Consider the following 6,045-nt stretch of genomic DNA (forward strand, 5'->3'; position numbering starts at 1 on the left):
GATGTCTTTAGCTTCTCTTGGCTTTGGTTCCTCATTTACCAAATGGGGCTAAAATATGAGTGCAATTTTTTTTTTTTTTTTGAGACAGAGTCTCACTCTGTCACCCAGGCTGGAATGCAGTGGCTCAATCTCAGTTCACTGCAACCTCTGCCTCCCGGGTTCAAGCAATTTTCCTGCTTCAGCCTGCCAAGTAGCTGGGAGGTACCCGCCACCATGCTCGGCTAATTTTTGTATTTTTAGTAGGACAGGGTTTCACCATGTTGACCAGGCTGGCCTCGAACTCCTGACCTCAGGTGATCCACCCGCCTTGGCCTCCCAAAGTGCTGGGATTACAGGTGTGAGTTACTGCGCCCGGTCATTAGTGCAATTTTTAAACTTCAAGGAGTTGTGAGCATCCAAATAAGATAATACATATAAAACTCTTGTCTCTTGAAAATGTTCAATAAATGACACCTATTATGGGTAATTTCTGTTTGAAGTATGTTATAGATAGAATACCTTGCTGTTTAAAAAAATGCATACATGAAGACTGGGACCAGTTTGAACCTAGGAGTTTAAGACCAGTCTTAGCAATATGGCAAAACCCTGTCTCCACTAAAAATACAAAAATTAGCTGGGTGTGGTGGTGTGTGCCTATAGTCCCAGCTACTTGGGAGGCTGAGGTGGGAGATTGCTTGAGTCCAGGAGGAGGTTGAGACTGCAGTGAGCCCTGATTACACCACTAAACTTTAGCCTGGGCAACAGAGTGAGACCCTGTCTTAAAAAAAAAAAAAAAAAAAAAAAAAAAAAGGACGAGTAATGTATAAATTCTTTTTAATGGAGTTAAGTAGATCCGACAGGAAGTTCACAAAACATTAAGAAAGTGTTAGGTGCTGGGTTCTCTGTTTTGTCTTTGTGGTTTTGTTTCTGTTTTGTCCTCGTATTTTAACCCAACTTGGTATGTGGACCACTCAGAAAGTGAAATAAATGCAATGCTAAAAAAATTTTTTTGTAACTTCATGACTTCCTCAGCCAGGACTTTGAGCTTCTTTCCCGCCCTCCTATTTGAAGCACAGATTTTAACAATGTAACTGCATCTACTTTCCTTCCCAAATGGTAGGTGCATGAGGGATCAGCAGACAGCTGCCAGGTGGACAGGGGAGTGCACAGGCCAGGCCGGGGTTGCCCGTGAGCCTGCCGTGGGAGGATTGGATTTCTGGGCAGGCAAGGAGGCGAGACTGACAGTCACTTCTGAGTGGTCCCCTCAGTGCTGTCACCGAACTTAAGACATATGTAATCATGATTTCATCAGAGCCTTGGTAGTTGCTGCTGTCTCTGTTCTCTTCTATTTATTCGTGTAATACTGTTTACTGTGTAAGAGGGATGTTCACTGGTGCCCGTGAAGATGGTCAGAGCAGACATTAGATGTCACGTGATCATCCTATTTGTTTCCAACTTCAGAGGAAAGGAAAGCACAGCTGGTTCCTCCTCAGTGCCATTGTTTCTCTCATCACAAAGGATTTTAAACTCCTGCCGTGTGGACCCATCTCATCTTCAGCTGTACATCGCTGACTGCTTTGAGCAGAATCTTGGGATCAATACTCTGCTCTAAACACGACCCAAGGGCTCCATCTGCATCATGAATGAAGAGGCTGCTGTTTCCCAGCATCTGGTTTCTGGGAGAGCAGGGGCCCAGGTCTGTCCAGGCAGAATCTGACAGAGCTCAGGTACCTGCTGCTCATGCACATATCAGACAGCAGTGAAACTTAAAATGCATCCAGCCATTACACTTCTAAAATTTGTTGTTCAGAAATGCCCACGAGTGTTCACAGAAATGTTCACTGGAGGGTGTTTCTTTTGTCATTCCTTTAACAACAAAAAGGGTTGGAAATAATCCAAATATCCATGAATTGGCAGTCGACCAAATGAATTATAGTCCAATAATAAAAATAAGTTATCCCCACGCTTATATGGAAAGATGTTCTAGATACAAATGTTAGTTTAAAAAAAATCTACTGTTTCTGATGTAAATGCCTAGAGTGAGAAGAGATTTATACTGCTGGCTCAGTGGCGATGCATTAATGAAAGGTAGTTAGAAAATTATGCAAAGGTAGTTAGAAAATTATGCAAAGGAAGAAATAGAAGCATTATTGACACCAAGCAAAACAAAAATTACTCAAGAAAAGAAATGAGGCCGGTCGTGGTGGTTCATGCCTGTAATCCCAGCACTTTGGGAGGCCAAGGTGGGCAGATCACCTGAGGTCAGGAGTTTGAGGCCAGCCTGGCTAACACAGCACAACCTCATCTTTACTAAAAACAGAAAAATGTTGGGCATGGTGGTGGGCACCTGTAGTCCCAGCTACTAGGGAGGCTGAGGCAGGAGAATCACTTGAACCCAGGAGGCAGAGGTTGCAGTGAAACGAGATCGCACCACTGCACTCCAGCCTGGATGACACAGACTCCATCTCAAAAAAAAAAAAAAAAAAAAAGAAATGAAATTATAGTGCCCTACATAACTACTTGAACAATAATTACATAACCATAGCAATGTGAACGTTTCGTTGTAATCTAACTGAGATGATAATTATATTTTTGTTATAGAACAAACAGGAGGAAGCATGTGTGAGAACATGCATGTGTTGTGTAGGGAGACATAAAAGAACCAAACACTTATTTTCCACAGTAGGACATCAAATAGAGAAGCTCTAAGACTGAAAACCCAGAAAAAACAGTGTCAATGAGTCGTCTAGAACTGTGGAAACAAATAGCTAAGAGAGCATAAAGCGAATGGCTTTGGGAGGGGGAATTGGAGAGTCGGGGGAGGGGCGTAGGATGGGTAACTGCTCTTTTCCATGACAAACCTTGTACAGCAATTTGACTTTTTAAGCTATAAATACCTGATACAAATTTTTAAAACTTAATTTAAAATATAATTAAATAAAAATATTTAATTATCAAGGCAACCTGTCCTTTTATGTATACTTACATGTCACTTTATATATCAGTTATCTACAATTAATCTATAAGTCTATGTAGAAAAAGCCTTTTAAAATGTGTAAACATGAATATTTACATATATATGTATGTAGCGAGATGGATAAATAGATCGACAGATGATTGGAAATACATAAGAAAAATGAGGCTGCATACACCTCTGTGCTATAAATAGTCCACAGCCTCGTGGGCGAGGCCTATAGAAGTATGCTTTACTTTCCACAGGATTCATTTATTCTGTTTGAAATTTATACCACAATTATTTTTGTGATTGGAAAAAAATAAATTTAAAATAGAAAAAAAATTGAGATGAGAACACTCATCTCCTCACTGACATTCCGTTCATTAGAGCTTTTGCTTGTTTTTTTTTTTTGAGATGGAGTCTCGCTCTGTCACCCAGGCTGGAGTGCAGTGGCCGGATCTCAGCTCACTGCAAGCTCCGCCTCCTGGGTTTACGCCATTCTCCTGCCTCAGCCTCCCGAGTAGCTGGGACTACAGGCGCCCTCCACCAGGCCCTGCTAATTTTTTGTAGTTTTAGTACAGAGAGGGTTTCACTGTGTTAACCAGGACGGTCTCGATCTCCTCACCTCGTGATCCGCCCGCCTTGGCCTCCCAAAGTGCAGGGATTACAGCCCACTAGAGTCTTTTTATCTCTCTGAGATAGCTGATGACCCAACAATCCCGGATAACTTCCCAGTCTCTTCATGTTCACTGCCCCAGAGAGAAAAAGGACACAGGAGGCTGGACATGGAGGCTCACGCCTGTAATCCCAGTACTTTGGGAGGCTGTGGTGGGTGAAGCACCTGTGGTCAGGAGATCTAGACCAGCCTGGTCAACATGGTGAAACCCTGTCTCTACTAAAATTACAAAACATCCAGGTGTGGTGGTGGGTGCCTGTAATCCCAGCTACTGAGGAGGCTGAGGCAGGAGAATTGCTTGAACTCGGGAGGCAGAGGTTGCAGTGAGGAGGGATTGTGCCACTGCACTCCAGCCCGGACGACAGAGCGAGACTCCATCTCAAAGGAAAGAAAGAAGGAGAGGGGAGAGAGAGAGAGAGAGAGAGAGAGAGAGAGAAACAAACAAACAAAAAACAAAAACAAAAAAACACAAGAAAGGGAGAGGCATGTTATCCCACTCACCACCTCGCCCACCCACATGCTCAAGCCCAGTACGCCTCCAGGCTGGGACACACAGAGTTCTTTGGTTTACCCATTTGGATCAGAGCCTAATTTGATTTGACCTCGAGAATAATATGAGTTTCTGTTTTTCATCTCCAGCTCACTCAATAAAACATTTTCAGGGGTACTTCACAAATGTTTTCTGAATTGAGTTGTTCTCATTAAAATGCAAATTGGGGGAAGGGAGGAAGAGACTTATTAAAGGATAGAAAATTACAGCTGGATAGGAGGAGTAAGTTCTAGTGTTCTATAGCACTGTGGGATGACTATAGTTAGCCATAATTGATAGTTTCGAATAGCTAGAAGGAGGATATTGAATGTTCCCCACAGAAAGAAATGAGTGTTTGAGATGATGGATATGCTAAGTACCCTGATGTGATCACTGCATGTTATACGTAATGAACTATGTACTCTAAGAATATGTACAATTATTATTTGTCAATTAAAAAATAAGATAATGCAAAGTGGTCGTTCAGTCTTAGTAGTTATTTACATCTAAATGACAATTATTTTATAGTTAAAAAATTGTAACAGTGGGTTTTACTAAGGGAAAGAGTTGGAACCTGAGGGCTCCAGGACCAACTGGAGGCAGAGGAGGAGGCTTATATGAGTGTTTAAGAAAGAAATTAGATGCTGAAAGGTGGATCAAAAACACACTGAAAATAAATGTCATTTTGTCTAGGACTGCCATTTTTCATTTTGTAATCTCAGCACTTTGGGAGGCTGAGGCAGGTAGATTGCTTGAGGCCAGAAGTTTGAGACCACCCTGGCAATATGGCAAGACCCCCATCCCTAAAAATAATTTTTTAAAAAATTAGCTGGGTGTTGTGGTGCATGCCTATATGCCCAGCTGCTGGGGAGGCTGAGGCAGGAGGATCACTTGAGCCCAGGAGTTTGAGGCTGCAGTGAGCTACAGCTTGGGTGACAGCAAGACCCCATCTCAAAAAAAAAAAAAAAAAGTATGACTTGAGTGCATTGTGAGGAAAAAATTAGCCAAATTCAAATTGAGGGACACTGTATAAAACAACTAGTTCAAGCCCTTCCAGAATACCGATGTTGGCCAGGTGCAGTGGCTCATGTTGTAATTCCAGCACTTTGGGAGGCCAAGGCGGGCAGATGACCTGAGGTGCAGGGGTTCGAGACTGACCTGGCCAACATGGCAAAACCCTGTCTCTATTAAAAATACAAAAATTAACCAGTTTTTGTGGTTCACACCTGTGGTCCACACCTGTGGTCCCAGCTACCCTGAGGCTGAGGTGGGAGAATCGCTTGAACCAGGAGGCAGAGGTTGCAGTGAGCCGAGATCGTGCCTCTGCACAACAGCCTGGGGTGACAGAGCGAGACTCTGTCTCAAAAAAAAAAAAAAAGCCATGTCATTTTTATTTTTATTTATTTCTTTGAGACAAAGTCTCACTCTGTTGCCCAGGCTGAAGTGCATTAGTGAGGTCTTGGCTCACTGCAATCTCCACCTCCCAGGCTCAAGCAATCTTCCCACCTCTACCTCCAGAGTAGCTGAGATCACAGCTTGGGCCACCATGCCTTGCTAGTTTTTGTATTTTTTTATAGAGATGGGATTTTGCTGTGTTGACCGGGCTGTTTTCCAACTCCTGGGCTCGAGTGATCCACCCACCTCGGCCTCCCAAAGTGCTGGGATTATAGGCATGAGCCACCGTGCTCGGCCCATGACAGATTTTTTAAAAGGCTGAAGAGCTTTCCAGAGTAAGAAATACTAAAAAGAGGAGGGTGAATCATTTGAGGTCGGGAGTTCAAGACCAGCCTGGACAACATGGTGAAACCCCATCTCTACACAAATGTGAAAATTAGCTGGGCATGATGGCGGGTGCTTATAATCCCAGCTACTTGGGAGGCTGAGGCAAGAGCATTGCTTGAACCC

The sequence above is a fragment of the Macaca fascicularis genome, chromosome 14 (genome assembly GCF_037993035.2).
Source record: "Macaca fascicularis isolate 582-1 chromosome 14, T2T-MFA8v1.1".
Classification (NCBI taxonomy): Eukaryota; Metazoa; Chordata; class Mammalia; order Primates; family Cercopithecidae; genus Macaca; species Macaca fascicularis.